The sequence below is a fragment of the Cuculus canorus genome, chromosome 4 (genome assembly GCF_017976375.1).
Source record: "Cuculus canorus isolate bCucCan1 chromosome 4, bCucCan1.pri, whole genome shotgun sequence".
Taxonomy (NCBI): Eukaryota; Metazoa; Chordata; class Aves; order Cuculiformes; family Cuculidae; genus Cuculus; species Cuculus canorus.
The window spans coordinates 66,451,759-66,470,638 of NC_071404.1; the positions used below are offsets into that span (position 1 = coordinate 66,451,759).

At 38.7% G+C, this 18,880-nt stretch overlaps 1 protein-coding gene and 1 long non-coding RNA gene across 6 annotated transcripts in view; one reads left to right on the forward strand and one right to left on the reverse strand.

The window, feature by feature from the left end:
* IL15 (interleukin 15) overlaps window positions 1-9,595 on the reverse strand; it is a 40,989-nt gene extending 31,394 nt beyond the window's left edge. Inside the window, exons 1-2 of one of the 5 annotated variants that reach the window (XM_054065518.1) lie at window positions 9,466-9,595; window positions 8,734-8,884 (exon numbers count right to left, since the gene is read on the reverse strand). The gene's annotated coding sequence lies outside the window, so the exon portion shown is untranslated. Of the gene's footprint in view, window positions 1-7,810; window positions 8,074-8,269; window positions 8,419-8,733; window positions 8,932-9,465 lie in introns of those variants that run through there. The other 4 variants (XM_054065517.1, XM_054065519.1, XM_054065520.1 and 1 more) reach the window with 4 other exon arrangements.
* LOC128852055 (uncharacterized) lies at window positions 10-18,130 on the forward strand. The gene is made up of 4 exons (XR_008449668.1): window positions 10-408; window positions 1,957-2,146; window positions 11,478-11,736; window positions 16,043-18,130. It is a non-coding gene; the product is annotated as an uncharacterized LOC128852055 (long non-coding RNA).
* Window positions 18,131-18,880: the final 750 nt, after the last annotated feature.

Below are 18,880 nucleotides of genomic sequence, written 5' to 3' on the forward strand. Positions count from 1 at the left end.
AGATGGAAAAATAAGTGTATATAATGTTGCAACAGAGTTCCGAGTGGCTCTCAGCCCATCTATTAAGAGCATTAGAAGCAGGAAGTTGCTCAAATTTTGCAAATAACTTTTGCAAGTCCCATTTAAATCTTCTAAATTAATGGGCAACACAAAATACAGATTTTTACTAGAGTTATTTTCATCTAGATAGTAGAGACACATCTTGCACTCTTATCTTTGAATGCTGCAATATAAGAGGGGGTTCCTCCTGGAAAAATACATATTGTCATCAACGGATAATTTTTTGTGACTTCCAATGGCAAACAGAAGCGACATTGTAGCCAAGTTAGTTAGTATTAAAATCATTAACATCTGGATACTTCTATGGCTTATAAGGACTGGAAAAGTTCCACTAATTCTTGCAGCATGGTAAGATATTTGCTTTTTTATACTTGTCTTTTACATAGACATGGTGCAGACTAACTATGCGATTGTACTTCTGTTTACCTCTAGTTTAGAAAACAAATTAGGAGAGAATAAATGAGGCAAACCATATGGAACCAAGGTCAGGTCTGCAGCAATCCATTATGCCACCTCCATTTCAGCAGTGTGTTCACAATAAGGAACGTGGCAGCTGTCTAACCAGCTCATTCCTCTTCTTATTACCTTTTTACCAATGACACAATAAAACCCAATTGGAAAGTCTCCCTCCTCTTTTAGATTTTTTTTTTTTTTTGTATATTCACTTTCAAACCTTGCTAGCATTGGAGTTGTTGTAGAAACAAGTATTTTTTTTGTTCAAATAACTGGTTTTGTATTGACAGCAAGACCTGGAAGAACTATAACAGAAAGGAATGAAGACATGTTCACAGAAGACCTTATTTGGACATTAATATTAGTATTTTTCATAAAAGCAGTTCCAACGCAATCTGTGAGAATATAAGTTTGTGAAGGAGGCTGCCTAGAGGAGTTGTAGAAGCTCATCCTCAGAGGCATTAAATCAACCGAGGCTGTAGCAACCTACTCTAATGTTGATATTATCTCTGCTTTAGGAAGGAGGCTGGAAGAGATGACCTGTGGATGTCTTTTCCCAATGTAAATTATTCAATGAAATTAGGCCCTGAATTAAAAAATGATGTGATGGAGGAGGGAGACAAAAACCATACAAACATGCGCAAATGCATGATTGTGTAAGCATTATTTACTCAGGAAATTGAATCAACCACTGATAATTTCAAAGATATGGGCTGGGAACACAGTGCTGTTTCTATCTATGTAAGGGGCTATTGCCGACGGTTTTGTTAGGGCCTTGTGCAGCTGAAATTTCCTCCACTGAATGGTTTATTTAGGGTAGTGATTTCCTTTTAAGTCTCATCAAGAGTAGTGTAGTCATTTCCAAACACAAATGAGCAGAAATACACATTTCTTTCATGTAAAGAAAATGTTTATAACCATATAATTAAAGCTGTGCTTTTTAGTAATGTGTTCAAGTACGGCAGCCAAGAAAACCTGCACAAACTTGGCCAAGTCATCAGTGGCTTAGTTTACATAATTGGAGAAGAGGTTTCTTGGCACTGTGTAACTGGTCTCCAGCAGTCCCTTCACAATGCAGATACTTCATCTCAGAGCTTCAGGGGTGAGCAGAACTCCTTGTACAAAAAAAAAAAGTCTGTTGCAGGAGCAATGTGGTGAAGCTCAAGAACAGAAATCAGTAACGCTGCTGGTACACAGCGGTGCAATTTGAGTAGCAAGTCTGGATGGAAAGGACAGCAAAGAACTAAGTCACAGTGGAAGTTAAAGGAAGAAGGAAAGGTGGGATATAGGCAAAGTGGGGGGATTTCTGAACATGGAAGCATATTCTTCTTGAGCACTTGAAACTCAGTCGCATGCTCACTGCCTTCCCATAATTCATAATTTTAAAAAGGTATTGACTCTTCCATCACAGTATGATGTAACAATTTCCTTTTTCTCTCACAGGGTTTATGGACAAAATGGACTGAGCTCCTGGAAAAAGAAAACCCTGTATAATTGTCCTTATTTGTGCAGAAATGGAAGCAGATGATCACAGAAGTAAAAGCAAGGGTTTGATGACAAAGGCAGCTGAATGAAGCCCTGAGGAAAAAGAGTTCTGTTCCAGCCTTCATCTCACCATCTCCCTGCAGTTTGGGTGAGTTCCTTAACCCAGATTTTTTCCCAAGCAACAATGATTTTCCAAGTTTCCTCCTACAAGTTACTTTGTATATTTGTCTTTAGGCTGAGGTGCTTCATGCTCCCCAAGCATACGCTTGTGGTCATTATAGTCATCTAGCTCAGATGCAGGTTTCTCCAGTGCAGATGCTACACTTTGAAGAAATGAGTGCCCTCCGCAGAGCTCAGTTCAAAAAAGCATCAAGTTCTCACAGCTACAACAGAACATACTGGAAGTTATAGGTGAGCACACACAGCCCTAGGGAATGCTAAACAAGCTCTTAAAATCCAGGTATCACTTGCTGAACAAAAAATAATTAGCTGCTTCCAATCTCTCTCCATTAATTTGCAAATAAATTCTCATCCTTCGGGACTTTTCAGAAAAATAAACTAATTCATCTTCAAGAAACTGTTGTATAATATACTAGTATAGTAAGTGCCACACAAGGAGGGCAAAATAAAAGACAAAATTAATTATTCTGGATTTACAGCATGCTGCAAGGAATATGCAGCCAATCAAGCATGGGGCCCTACAAAAGAAGAATATATGAAATACAGAATATCTGCTTTTTCTAGTTTTTCTGGGGTTTATATAGTAAAACTGCTTTATTATGCCCATGTAACTAGTTGCTATAATATACACTGTAACTAAGGCTGTAGACAGTTTTCAATAAGTAAAAAAGATATAGCATTAAATAAAATTAGTGAGAGAAAGCTGTAAGCAGCGAGGGACCATGTAAATCCCAACCTGACGACTTTGGCTGTCACAAACATGCAGTGTCGGACGTTGCAGGGCATGCTGACTCTTGGAATCCCCAGGCTGAAAACACTGCAATACCAGGTACTACCAGTGCCACCCTCTTTCCCATCCCTTCTGCTGTCTGGCAGTGAACTGACTGCATGTGGCAGCCCTGAGAACAATCAATCACATCAACTCTAGTATCAGAACTAACTTAGCCCCAGGAATGTGAAATGCTATTTGGTCTATTTACCCTGCCAAGAAGTGGCATAAAGAAAAAAATCCACCTAGCAACCGTACCATTACCAAAGTATGCCAGCAGGCAAAAAAACCCCATATGTTTCTCCACCACAAGCTACAATAGATGAACCTGAGAGAGTTACTGGGGCTCCAGTTTCTGTGTTCTTCAAAGCACACTACATGCACTTGGTTTTATCAGGTATGCAGATGTCTATTATTTTAAAATATTTTGACATAGCCTTATAAGACATTCCAACTGAGGCTGTGTGACTCAGAAGGGAGCTAGCGTGGCTTATACAGACAGATATAATTAGCTATTTTTGAACAAGTGTGCTTATGTTTATACCTTTTGCTCTGACAAGCAGTTTCATGACAGTAACCAGCTGCAGCCTTTAAATGATAGGTGCATACATTTCTGTGTTCGTACAATACATCTCCTTAGTTATAGCAGTGCAGGTAAGGTTCACACTTCCCCTTGCAGGAAGTTAAACAGTGACATTTCATCGCTTGCTGGAGATACAGGCAGGCACCACTGGTACAAGTGCCATAATTCTTAATTTGCCAGCACAGCATCAAAAGAGGGCACAGAATTCATCCCTAATTTTCCATTTTGTTGATTACAGAATCGTAATTATGTTAATACTTGTCAACAACCTCTTACTAGTTAATAAGATATTTAAGACGTGGAGTAAAACTTGCCAGTGTTGTTATTCTTTTACACAAAATGGGTCTTCTACTGCACCAGCTGTTCACAAGATCATTAGTTCAACAGCTGCATCATCATGCTTTGTATCTACACACACAGGATCTGTGGCAGACGGTGACCTGACACTACGGATGAGCTCAAGCCCTTTCTCCAGCAGAGACAATAAACCTCTCCGCACTGTCCTTATTTATAGCTTAAACTCTAGGGAAGAAAATTACTAAGCACTTGACATTCACAGCCTTCTGGCAGAGACTGCTGCCATAAAAAGGTGTGGTGAGATCTATTTTTGGGTAGCAGTTTAGATAATGTTGATCTCTCTACTCAAAAATAATTTACAGCCAGTAAATGTGCTTCACTTGTATTTCTATTTAGAAAAAGACACCCTAAAATATTTGATAAATTCTATTCATTGGTGGGCTGGTTTAACATCTTTGGTATAAGATTTTTTTAGTTGTCACAGGGTCCATTTTTTTGACAGAGCAGCCTGCATAGGAGCTGCAACAAATTCTGTTGAAATTAGAGTTGCTTGAGGAGGAAGTGGATCTCCCGGCATTGCAAACACTTTAAACCAGCACATATTAAACAGTCCAATTCATATTTGGTCAAGCCTTGGAAACAGGCTTCCCAGGGAAGTGGTGGAATCTCCATCCCTGGAGGTGTTAATGTGTGTAGATGTGGCACTTTGAGGAGATGGTTTAGTAAGCATGGTAGTGTTGGGCTGATGGTCGGACTTCATCTTAGAGCTCTTTTCCAACCTTAATGATTCTACGACCCTCGTCCACAGGTATTTTTATAGAGGCTTTTTAAACCAGTTCCTGAATGGCCAAAAAAATCAGCCAGTTTTTGGTAAATAATTTTCAAACTTTGGCACCACATTTAATTGATAAATTCTTAAACTGTTAAGATGTAATTTATAGTAGCTATAATGGTAACAATAACTGAGTGATCACCCTATGCTGCCTCTAAAGACATACCACATCTCTTATAGCATGAAATACGGTAAGATGGTTTGTAACTTGTTGCCTGCTGGTAATAACGTATTGGCAAGGACAACAGTTTAATTATATAGTACATCTCCTGCTGGGTTCCAAATATTTCTGCTGCTTTTCACTAATTTCTTAGCTAAAAAAGAATCAGTCTCCTTATTTTCCACTGATTCATTAATTTATGAATGGAAGACAGAGAGCTTTTATTAGCTGCTGAGGTGCCTGAATTCTTTGTGTTGTCATCGTGGTATAAATATCTAGCCCCTGCTGCCCATGAATCCTGGTGAATGATGGAGAACAAGCCCCAGATCAGCAAAAGAATGTTCAGGAAATTCCAGTCTAGACCACTCACAGAGAAGTGCAAAATGTTATCTCAAAGGTAGCACTCAGCCCTGGTCAAGTGGGATCTCTGCTTACACCGATACAGCACAGACAGCTTGGAGGAAATTATGTCATTCTCTTACAGTCTTTCTTTTGGGTTCATTCTGAGTGTGAGATCATAGCACCCATTTCAAAAGAGAGGAGCCTTCAACAGGCAGGAACTTTTGAGGCTGGCTCCAGTGGCTAATGTTCAGTGTTTGGCACAGGAGCAGTGAGAAGGTAAGATGATCTGGGATTAATGACATGGTATCAGAAGTCCTTTTGTCTGTGTAAGAAAAATCTGTGTGTCTAGGTACTGGGGACCTTCAACTTAGTCCTATCTCTTTGAACTCTGTTCGAAAAAGAGTTTTAAGCATATATTCCCATGAGGACCAGAGTCTGGTCTTTGCAGAAGCAAATATCTCAGCTTATTAGCAAATAAGTCAGAATTTATTCCTGGTGTAAACTCCGTTCTATCGAAGCCTGGAAAATCAGAGCAGAAATCTGGGTTGAGTGACAAGAATGTCTTTAAATTTCGGAAAAGCTTTTAAAAAAAATTAGATGTTGCTTCATATACATTTCTCTGTGTAGTCAGTAATAAATAAATAATAGTATTCTATTCCTACCTCTGAGCAAATACTTCTGAAGATTAGAAATATTTTATCATGTATGCACAGCAAATAGACATATTTCAGATATTCTTGCTTTGCTTAACACTGTATAATTTGATGTAGAGAATTGGGAGTGTATTATTATAAAGAGAACTTGCAGTGTGCTGTGAAGTTAAAATAACCTTTACAGTCACTATCCTCCATTATGAGTTTTCAAGTACACAGAAAGACCACATAAAAAGCATAAATGAAAAGGTATTTACTCTCCCAGACTTCAGTTCTTGATGGCACAGTGACAAAATAGAGGATATAACAACAAGACCATGTCATGTAAAAAAAAACTAGAAGAATAAAATTTGTACTTCTGTGCAGACTAACAAGTTTGTTCCAATAGCTGAGGTTGGACTGCTGTGCTTTACTGATGCCTGTGAGCAATAACACCTGCAGGACAGTAATCTACATTACATCACAAAACATGTTATTTTCATAGAACAGGGTGTCTCACAAGAGGAGCTGTTGCAGACCGTCCTTCTCCCTTCTGTCCTGGCTGCAGCAAGCTGACCACTCCCAGCACAGAGCAGGGAGATATTTGATAGATGTCTGCACCTGCCTTTGGAATGGTTGTGTCAAATGTGTTACTGGCCACAGCCTGGGACATGTTTATCCTTTTGCAAAGCCAAGAGACCGCAAGCAGAAGTGAGAAGGAATTTTTCATTCTTCAGAAAGAACCTAACATCGTGTTATCCGTGCTACCTAATGGCTAGGCATCAGCCTGTAGCTCTGTCCCCTCTATCTTTCTCTATCTAAGAAGCCTCAGAATGGAACTGACCATAATATTCTTCTTCCCAGAGAATTCAAACATTCTTAAAGACAGCAGGGTATAAAGTTACATTCTAAAGAGCTTGCAAAGCTGAACTTTACTATTTGAATTTGCAGAGCTAAAATGAATGTGACAGGCTAGAAACTCATACTACCTGTTCTTAGAGTTTAGTTCAGCTCTGTAGGCTCCCAAAAAATGAATTTGATAACTCTATTGATCTGTAAACATAATTTGCTCATATTAAGTTGATCTATAATTAAGTATCTCCTTTCAAGATAAAATAACCCAGTGATACCTTTCCATTCACCTAGTACATGTCAAATAAATCAGTAACGGTAAATAGTAATTAAAACACTCATAACAGGTAAAGGAAGTGCTGTGCTATCGATTATTTAGATAGTACAGCAAAACTTAATGCTATGATTATAATCAGGAATTTGTTCTGCAACATAAGACTCTTTTAAAAGTAAACATCACAAATATAAGAATGACAAAGTAGTGGTTGTACTCAATAAGAAGAACTTCCTATTACTGGTTTTTACAGAGGTCATTTTGCAGGTCTTAACAATACATTCCTTCACAAGTTTCTTCCCCACATGTCCTTTCCTTCCTACCTTTTGCTTTAATTAGGTGCGGAGTGGTATTTTTAACAGCAGACTCATAAAAGCATTTGCTTACTCAGGTTTACTGCCAGCTAATACCTCCCCATCACACTGCTATCAACTACTATATCTCTGTATATCTATTTTCAGCAGGAATTCATTTGACTGTAGATTTTCATTTCTTTGCCTGCATTTAATGCTCTTTCCAGTGTCTACACTAAGACAGTAAAGATTTTTTCTCCCGGGTTTTTATCTCTCTTTGCTATGTTAACTCGGCTCACAGCAATATCTTTGTTTTCTCCTGAATTTTGCTTTGTGAATTTGTTAGGAAAAGAACGATAAATTTTCACTGGCTAGCACCAATCTCCTGCTGATGTCTCTCACACAGCTGAAACAGAGACACAGGCATCATGTACAAGGTTAAATTCAGTACTTAAATATGCACTTTATATTTATCACAAATCTTATGAAGCAAGTTTAAAAATCATTAAATAATCGGAAGCTAAGCAGTGTGATTTCCCTCATGTTTTTAATACCAGAAAGAAAGGCAAGAGGATGTTAGAAGTTGTAAAATACTCACAAGTCTCGGAGAAGCTGTGCAGCAAGTTGGCACAGAAGTTAGGATGAAGTTTGCACTGGTGACAGCAGAGAAGCTCCACCCCCTCCTTCGTTCTGTTTTACTTTCAGTTATTATATAATAATGTAGGACTATGTTTGTACCTAATACAACGTGGAATTTATTCTTGCCACAAATAGCATTGAGTAGGAATTTCCCACTGCCATTTCTGAGCAATTTTCAAACTTGGAGATAAACAACAAAAAAAGACCCCAATGTGGGAATCAGATGTCTGTGATTTAGAAAGTAGGCAACTAACTGGCATATATAAAGGCAGCTGCTTGCTGTCCCAGTGAGCAACATTTACGTATGCACCTCTTATCCTTCTGTAAAGGGAAGCGTACAGTTTGTGCCCTTGTCCCACACAGTCCTTTCCCCCTTCATAATGTATCTTCCCGAGCAAAGCTTTGAAGCGTTGCTTACCTTGGAAGCAAACACTGTACCTTTATGCTAGAACTCCTCCTCTTCTCTGCAGCCTGAACAGTATTTTACTGGGACAGCTACTACAGGAGTGAAAGAGAAGTTGCCACCAAAGGAGAGCACAGACATGGAAAGGGACTGGCAGGACAGAAAAGACTTTCTCCAAAAGGTACAGCATCTGGCTTGCTGTGGTACAACAGGGCAAGGAGGTATTGAATGGCGTCAGAAGAGGGTCCTCATAAAGGAGATGAAAAAACACTCTGCGAATTGCACTGAACTCAAAAAGTGGTGGATTTTAGCTGTTGATAAGCGTGGGATTACTGCCTACAAGAACCACAGGGCATGGCAGCTGTGATCCAAAAGTCATGCTTAGTCACCTGGTGTACCTTGAGCCAAACTTTAATGCCCTGAAGATGAAGCTCAGCAGCTGAGAGAGTACTCTCAGGTTTCCAGGAACTATCACTTACCTGGGTAAAGGTCATGCACTCCAGAAGCAACAGTGAAAACGGTGCTTCCTCTCTGTGCAATCTTCTTCTTATCCTCTTCTGTGTTATTCTGAGTGGTGGCTGTTATTCTGTGCACAATCACACTCTTGGAGGTGGTAAAAATGTTCTGCAGCTAAATGAGAGGAGTTTAGAAATGGCTCTGTCTCCTAACTGAAGAAGAGATGCATTTCTAGAGTTGGGCATTTCCTTCCTGTTTCTCAGGGTTAACACAATTTTTTCAGGAACACTATTTTTAAAAGCTGCTGAACAATACCAGTTAGTTTCCTGTGCTGAGATAGTCTGTTACAAACAGATTTAGAAAATCTACTTAAGGACCTAAATAAGACTTCTGCATCTTGAATAGTTGTTATATAAGAGAGAGAAGCAAGGACTGGAACTGAGTGTTTCCAGAGATAGAGATAGAGATAGAGATAGAGATAGAGATAGAGATAGAGATAGAGATAGAGATAGAGATAGAGATAGAGATAGAGATAGAGATAGAGATAGAGATGATAGAGATAGTTCTAGACTGATGAATGAATAAATTGTGTAAGGCAACTTGCTTCCATTACTCAACACCCCTGGGAACCGCATCCTGTGATCCAATGCTTGGGTGCAGTGTCCACCCTTTGGAGAAGGCACAAAGTGCTGTACAGGATCTGGATTGGAATCACTTCCAGGGGTTTAACACAAGACGAAAAAAGCAGAACTCACAATTCCGTGTTCTGTAGGGACTATCAGCTCTCTTATACGATGCTCTGGAAAAGAAGCTACTCACATTCCTTGTACTCTGTCTCAGTTTAGAGTGTTACTACCACTTTATAAGCAGTTGCGCAGATGTGGGAGGTGAAATCTGCCTCAAGTGACAGATGTTAGTAACCCGGGCAGGATTTGAAAGAGGAAATAAAAGTACAGGCTTGGCTGGAATTCTTGCCCTGTCAGAGTGCAAAAATGCAAGTGAAAAGGAGGTAAAAGCATTACAGGAAAAAACACCAGCCTAGATAAATATTTAAACCAGAGGAACATGCTCATTTATCAACTGTTTTGTGATAAGGGCACTCATTCTAAGACAAACATGGCCATAAACACCTCTGCTTCTTCAGTTTACTCCAGTTCTTTCCAAGAATGAGAGTGAATAATTTTGAGTTTGCATGTGATTGTATGTATTTGGACTTGGGATTCCAAAATCTCTCGTATTTGTTACTGTTTAAAGGTGAATGGAAATCGTTTCCCATTTGTCTCTGCTTTTTTTGATGTGATGCCTTTGCTACACTGTAATTTGTCGCTATAATTTAACCTAGTTTTCTCAACTAGGTTAAATTTATAAGCAAACAGACAAAAACACACAAAGCCTTAGGTATTCATGAATTTTATTCTATGAGAAAAGGGGAAGAATCACTCATTTCTTTTTTTAAAATCACTTTCCAAGCAGTTTCTTTTGAACACTGCAAAATGGAAACACAGTAAGTAGGGTGAGTTTGTTTTTTTAAACTACCTGTCTGGATTTGTGCTTTTTTTAAGAACTATGTTTTTCTGGCATTTCTGAAGTTAAAATATATAATTTTCTAGCTTAATATAAAAGCTGTTCCTAAGCATTACAGTAGTTGCACATAAAAATAATGCGTCAGTAAGTATTACATTGCAATAGATTGACAATACTACTTGCGCTCCCTCAACATTTAATTCTCATTCATTTTCTTAATTATAAAAAATGTGCTTCCTGATTATGCAAGGGACATTTTATACCCATCTAAATACTACTAGCTGCATCAAGGTGTTTATTCATAGCATAAATTCATTCTCTCCTATGAGCAGAATATCTCATTCTAATTTATGCGAGTTTCATTTATAGTGGACACAGGCTATTTGGCAAGATATTGGCAATTACTCTCACTAATGACCTACTAAATTGTAGTTTAGTATTATGAGTGCAGTGACAAAGAACTTGAATAACATCACACAAACAGTAAAGTGAAAAGAGAGCCATGAATGCTATTTTGAAAATAAACTTGACATTTTTATTTTTTTATTTGAATTTATTCAATTTATTTTGAAAATAACTGAAAATTCAAACCTGACCATCCTGCTTTGAAGCAATATCGCCCAAACATTTTGTGTGGCTGCATGACAGCTAACAAGAAGTTTAGTTTTATTATACTCTTTAGTTTGCCCATAGTCAGAGAAAATTAATTCATTTGGAATTGATGTTAGTTCCATCTTTGAACACCAGCGGAGGAAGTATTGCTACAGGAGCAAGAGTGAAAGTGCATGAAGGAAGAAGACTTTTCCAGAGCAATGTGATGTGAGCGGTTATACAAAAATGCTGGATTTTCTGTTGTCTGGGAAATTATAGCAGTTCTTACAGAGCCAGATCCCTTCAGGATGGCCCCCAACTGACCCAGCTCAGACCAAATTTTCTTTGCTACATTACAGAATGCTTAAAGATGGGACTGCACTACACTCTCCTCACCTACTGCCTCAGTATCAGTGCTTTTAAAATGATAATATTGAAATGAAAGCCTTTTCTAACGGGCTCTGATAAGACATTATGCTCTGATAAGCATAATGATTTTTACATTTTTTTTAGCTGAATTCCCAAATTTTTAAAGAACCTGAACCAAAGTATATAGGCAGATGCAGAGGACAATATTTGCAATATGATTAGTATGTCTTCCTGAGTGTTTTTTTATGCTAATGTTCCTGCTGTGTTTGAACTGTTGCTGCAGGGCTGAACTACTACACCCTCAATTATCAACCTCATGAATTTCTGCACGGAAAATGAAAGAGCTGTTGCTTTATTCCTCTGGGCAATAGAGTGGATATGAAGAGCTGATAAGCACGTACAACTTTGTCTCCCTACACTCTCAATGTGGCAGCCAGAGGAGCTGACTTGGAGGGGAACAGCCTTCTGCCCCTGAGGAGACACATCCCAATGATCCCAATGGTGTTCACCAGCACTGCATGAGCTCCAGTATCTGAACTAAGGTGAGCTTCGATTCTAGTGATAGTGGTAGCAGCAGAGTGCCATATTCCTGAGCAGGAAAGGGAACTTGTATGATGAGGGACTTACCTAAATCTGTGTTTGATATACACTAGAAAAATTCCTTTCTGGAAATAATAATCTTCAAAAAATCATAGATGTAACTCAGTTTGGGAACTGTCCTGCACCAGTGCCGTAGCAACATCTAAACCAATATTCCATCTGAAATTATTCTGTGGCAGAGTTATTGCTGTAACGGAACACGTAACATACTAAACATCTTACTGAGGGAGAGGTGTGTGCCTTCTGAAAATCCTGGCAAATTGTGCTCTGGGGCTGGTGTAGAACTGTAAATAATCTGTCATGCTTTTTTTCCATACTAAATTATAATATTTCCTAAATTATAGACTCTTCAGATTAATTATTAAAAACTTCTGGCTTCTCAAAAATGGGACTTAATTTCTAGACACATCTGGAGAGACATTAATATTCTACCTTTCAGAGCAATACACAATATTTCTGGAATGTTATAGTTTATTGACTATTGCCACTAAGTATGAAATATTCCTATTTAAAGTGATAGTGTTTCCAAGCAAAACCTTATCAATTGCATGAGTCAGCAAAAACAAAACAAAGGGAAAGGGATTTAGTGAAAGAATGTGTTTCTGTATCTGTGAAAAAAGCTATCACAAAGAAATGAGCAGCTCTTAGTCAGATTCACACGAGGAACTTATGATCTTAAATGTTTTGTTTAGTGCCCTGTGAAGAAGCACTATCCTATTTAGACAAAATATTAGCAGTATTGCAGCCTAAAGGTTTTTCTAGGATTAATGGTTTCTCCTTAAATTGCACAATAGATATGGAAAATCCTACATAAAATAAAAATAACAATGTGACAAAAAAAAAGCTGGCTCACATTCTCAAAGGCGTGTCTTCACCTCAGGGGTTGTTTCAAGTTATGCTTGTTATTGCTGTCTGTATTAATCAGCCCTGGGTGGAGTGTCCAGGCCACAAAACTCTTGTGGTTCAGGTTGTCTCAGTAGTCTCTGATGTAGGGAGCTACGTGTCAAATCCATAAAGCTGTTAGTGAATCTGATCCTTATTTAAGTTCCCAGCTAGTTTCCATAGGATTAATTCTCTACTCATATGCTTTTCTGAAGTGCTGTGCCACCTGACTTTAGATGACTGGGTACTTTCTGAACTGAGCTGCCTGAGCCCACTGAAGTGCCTTGGAGTCAGGCACATTTAGCTGTTAGGTTTCATGTGCTGAACAGGGCACTGTCTAAATTAGCCAATTAGCAGGGCCAGAAAAAGTCTTTTAAGGATTTATGTACCCTTGGCTGCACTGGCCATGCCTACATGCAGGATCCATAGCTCAGGTTCCTCTCCTGAAACCAGGGCTTTCTTCTATTTTAATCACAGCTTTCAAAATTTGTCAGTCAATTATTATTTTTTTTCACTAGACAAGCATTCTTTAAGTGTTCCTTAACAGAAATGCCAGAACAGTGAATTGAAGAATTAAAAAGTTATATTATAATAATGAAACTGAATCATAGAATGGTTTAGATTGGAAGGGACAGTGAAGGTCATCTAGTTCAACCTCCCCTGCAGTGAGATCTGCAACTAGATCAGGTTGCTGAACTTGAATGTTTCCAAGAACGGGGCATCTACCACCACTTTGGGAAAGCTCTTCCAGTGTTTCATTACCCTCAGCATAAAAAAATTCTTCCTAATATCTAATCTAAACCTCTCCTCTTTTAGTTTAAAACCATTGCCCCTTGTCCTATTGCCGGAAGCCCAGCTAAAAAGTTTTTCTTCGTCTATTCTTATAAGCCCCCTTTAAGCACTGAAAGGCCACAATAAGGTCTCCTTGGAGTCTTCTCCAAGCTGAACAACCCCAACTCTCTCAGACTCAGTCATTTTGAGGAGAGAATGGAGATTCTTTTCCTCAAAGTTAACTCTGTGGTAAAACAATTTACTTAGGTCTCTCATTCTTCATCTATGTAGATGCCCCCTCTGAGGTTAACAACCTGCTTTGCATCCCATTTTGCCATTTGTAGTTGGAGCTGTCAGGACCGTAGGAGAATTCAATCCTAACCAATATGACTATGCAAATAAGAAAGTCCCATTAAAAAGAAATAACATATGAAAGAGAGTGCTGAAAGAGGAAAGAACACAACCAAGTAAGGATGTGCATTTCGTCAAGATTATTTCTCCCTTCTTTCTCTTCAACACTAAAATAAAATAGCCATATTATATGTCTCATTTACTAATTCTGTTTTATACTTTCATTATATTGTAATACAGCTGGTCTCTTTAATGCTCAGAGCTTTTGTGGCAAAGGTAGAAATCACTCAATGGAAAGTAATTTCTCTACAAATGGAGAAAACAAGACGTTTACTTACCACGTGGACAGAATGTATTCTAAACACGGGAAAATCAAGACACTGCACAGCATACTCTATTTAGCCAAAGGGAAGGAAAGAGTTTTCTTCAAGTAGTTTAAATTAAAATAAGGAGTCAGCCCAAATTCAAGGTTCTCTTTGGTGTTGTCACATTGCTTTCATGTTTCTAGGACATATGAAGGACCTTTTCATATATTATGACACATTTGTGCAATATTAAACTCCCATATCTCCCCACAATATATTGTTCAGTCCTTTACATGAGAAAATCAACGTGCTTTCTGTAGGGAGTCAATATATGGAATACGAGGTACAGAATCTATGAATGTGTTGGGAGTTATCAAAACTTTGACTAGTTGATGAAAAGATAGTGTTTTGAAATGCACTATCGATAACTGGTCATTTGTCATTTCAGTCCTGGGGTTTTGCAATAGCTTATTTTCCTCAAATCAGCAATTCTTTCCATCTGTTATTTCTTATATTTCCCCAGAGCACCTGTTACTCAGAAGCATCAGCTTCCTCTGAATGGAATGTCATTGCTTTTGCCGGCACTGCATGGGACACAGAAATGTCCGATATGCATAAAAATAGAGATTCTGCATTTTCAACCTCCACTGACTTCTGGGCTGTGTCCTAGCGCCCAGCATTAAGCAGTAGCAGCTCTTTAAACTGTTGTTAAAATAAAGTGTATCCAAACTGGGGAAACTGATAATAAGGTAAAACTTTTGCCAGTATGATTGGATAAATGTTTCTGTGCATTAAAATGAAAGATGAAAAGTGCACGAAAAACTATGATATTCTTGGCAGAGTTGAAAATGTGGGAGAAAAAGTGCTGCTTTTCATAAATACTATTAAAGAGATGAGACTCAAACCATCATTTTTGGTTAAATTTGGGTTTGTGTGTCTTAGGAAGCTATTTGTACAGTACTTTGTCAAATGTGAGCAAACAGAAGCATCCAGAAATATCTGCAATATAAATAAAAGGTGCAAGAACAGGCTGTCCATGTGACCCAAAAGACAAGCCGGCAGGGAAGAAGTCCGGCCTGGCTGAACAGAGAGCTCTGGCTGGAACTCAGAAAAACAGGAGTTTATGACCTTTGGAAGAAGGGGCATGCAGCTCAGGAAGGCTACAGAGGTGTTGTGAGGGCCTCTAATTGCAAGAACTTGAGCTGCTGGAGTGTGTCCTGAGAAAGACAGTGAAGCTGGTGAAGAATCTGGGCCAAAAGTCTTGTGAGGAATGGCTGAAGGGACTGGGTTTGTTCAGCCTGGAGAAAAGGAAGCTGAGGGGAGCTTATCACTCTCCACAACTACCTTAAAGGAGGTTGTAGCAAGGTTGGTGTTGGTCTCTTCTCCCAAATAACAAGTGATAGGATGAGAGGAAAGTTGTGCCAGGAAAGGGTTAGGCTGGATATTAGGAAATATTACTTCATGGAAAGGGTTGTTAAGCACTGGAATAGGCTGTCCAGAGAACTGGTTAATTCACCATCCCTGGAGATATTTAGATGTGTACATGTGGTGCTTAGGGAGATAGTTTAGTGGTGGACTTGATAGTGTTAGGCTTACATTTGAACTTAAAGTTCTTTTCCAACCTAAACAATTCTGTGATTCTGTGCAAATGAATTGCCTTAGAAATGTTTCTCTTTGTCAGAGTGCAGCTACACGTAGTAGTGCCAGTCCATAAATCCTATGCAATGAAAATGCTAATTAGTGAACTTGCAAGACGTGTATGAGCAGTCAGTGTGAGCATACTCCAGAACTCCTTTCTCATGTGGATATAACACCACATGAGAAAGGCTAATAAAATCTCTCTGAAATCATAGATATGGAAAACTGTGATATTTCTTGTCACTTCCTAGATATCCTAATTACTAGCAATACCTTCTAATTTGCTTTTTTTTTACTGCAGGTTCCCTTCTGAAGTGACTCCCACTGGATTTACCAAAGAGCATCTATTTTTGTGTAGCTCCCATTGTAACTAGTTTCCCATCTTTAAAATGAGTGTTGTGTGGCTTAGAGGAGGAATAGAATTGAGTTCCTGCTGATACTACACTTTCTAGCAAACCCTTCCATGTACTTATACCAACAGAGACTCGATGATTTCCTAAATTTACATTGCAGGTGACTGGCTCATTCCAGGGTGCCTGTATGAAATCAATTTTAATCTACACTCACACACATATCAATAGAAACTTAGACCTAAGAATCTCATAAACACAGTTGTCTTCTGATACCACAGAGGAGCAAGAAATCCATTTAGTCGTTGGCAAAGAGGAAGAGCTAAATCTTTGCAGAGAATGCATGAAAAAGTGATTTGAAATTTTGAAGATGGTGTAAGTTCATAATACCATACACCACAAGGTCTCAGAAGCCCTTTTTATCACCAGTCACCACAATTAGCAGTAGCTATACTGACCAACTTTGAATAAAATCCTGTATGCTCTATTTTGCCTGAAACAGACTGATGGTTTTTGCTAATTTGTACCTTTCTCAGAAGCAGAGCAAATATATGAAACTGGTGACCTTCTCAAGACTGCCTAGGGAATGTAAATGGCCACTTGTGTGGTTGCTGAGGGATGGGTAGTGTAACTTCAGGGTTTAAAAGTTCAAAAAATACTAATATATATCATCTGATAATTTAAAAATAACAATTTCCTCACTCCAGAAGAAGCAGAACTGCTTTCCTGTGGTCATTTGCATTGTGATTTCTGTTTGGGGCTTTATCATCCTTCCCCTGCTCCCCAGTGATTGCTGAACATCTACTCATATTAAGGTCCACTCTTCTTCACTCTTATAACACTAGTCTCTACCTATCCTTTTTCCCTTCCAAAGAAAAATGTAGATGTCATTGTCATGTTGATCCATTCTACCCCCTTTGAAGACAAGTGCTGCTACCACAAGGAGGTAACTTCACTTTCCATAATGCTGGGGATTAAAATAGTCTACTTATAGAAAATTAGAATTAATTGTGTGATTGTTTAAAATCATGTTGAATTGAATTGCTTTTGATTAGCTCGGCACAAGTGACTTTAGCTTAGCATGAGTGACTTTGCTTAGCGTGAGTGACTATAGTGCTGAGGTCTTAAGCTGCAAACCATAACTGAACTTAACTTGAGCCTCTGCTTAGTAGAATCGGAGAAGTACCAGAAGAAGTCTTGTACAATGAGATAAGTTGGATCAAATCTGTTACTCAAGAAGACCTTAAAAGAGCAAAATCATTCCATCTGAAGTCAACAGAAGACAGAAGATGGAATGATGTGCAGACAAGATGGAATGATGTTGAATATACATGAGTGGATAAAATTCAAGATGTTGCTCCAGTTATCATAGAGAAAGAGCAGCAGGGAAACAAATTGATCGGACAAAAAGTCTGAGCACATGAACATCCCATGTAATAGGTTGCGAGGCCTTAAAAGCGGCAGGGAAACAACTGAAAGGAGGTATCTCACAGGAGAGCCCCAGCTAGTGCTGAAATAGACCAACTCTGTGACATAACCTAAGATCCAAACTCTTCTTTACAGTTCAGGGATAAGCCTGGATCCAGCCACACCTAGACTCTGAAAAGCAGTTTAGAAAGCAAGGAGGGGCCAATCTGGATCTTTCAACTTGGTGGGAAAAAATTCCTGAATTCTTTTATAACAATAAATATTGGTTAGAAGCACAAAGCTTCCTGTGTCAAACAGTAGTAATTCAAGAGGTAATGCTGGATATTCGTATAGTCTCTATCTAAAAGTGTTTGTTAGGATCTGAAGTCTTATCAAGACTCCATTGTTTACTTTCTCTCCTTCCCACTTCTTCTCCGAATAAGGGGATTGACCCCTCAGGTTTAGGTGAGTCTCTGATTGAATCTTCTTAAAATATTTGGCTTAAAAATACATTACTAATCTTTCTGATATATATAGAGTGTTCCTCAGTCGTGTGCATAATATAGGTTCAGAGTTACCTGTGTTATAATATATGAAAAATTGAGTTGTAAAGTGTTTGTAACTGTTTATTCCATCCCAAGGTGTGAGCATGTGTAAGTAACCACATCTACTGTATATTTTATTAAAGAGCTCTTCAAAACCTCTAGTGCGCTGAAGATCTTCACAGGAATGTGACATATATGGCATGCAAGAGAGATGCACAGCAAAGGTAAAATCCTGTGCAGAAGAGAGAATGAGAAAACATGAAACAAAGAGCCCAGTCTTAGAGGTGGACAAAAAGAACTTCTAGAGGACCAGAAGAAAGTGAACACTATGTGCTCTAACTCGGGACCAGAAAGTGATGTTCCTCCATGCAAGGATAAGTGGGCAGGGAGGAAGATGTGTTTCAAATATCTGTTCTGTCTGACCTAATCTAAGTCAGTTTGAAAATGTGTAAATTTTCGTTACTTGGGTGTTTTTTGACAGTTTTTTGACAGTTTTTATGAACTGTTCAGGATCTCCCAGTGCTTTTGGTGACTGCCCTCCAGTCTTTGGCTGAGCAGTATATTTTCTTCCTGTCTTTTGCATAGGCTACTTTCAGCCCCCTTCTTTTTACCCTTTGCATGCCTCTGCCAGCCACGTCTGGTTGTGCTGATTATCCCCATTTTCATGCAGTTGACTATTCAGATCTTGCACTCAGAAATAGTGTGTTGCTATTTGGGCCACTCCTCCAGTTTTTCAAGATTATTTTGCAGTCTGCTTTTCCCTTCCAAAATGTTTCATTCCTTCTGTTTCGTACCATCCGAGATTTTGTCAGCAGAGCTTTCATTTAATAGCTGCAT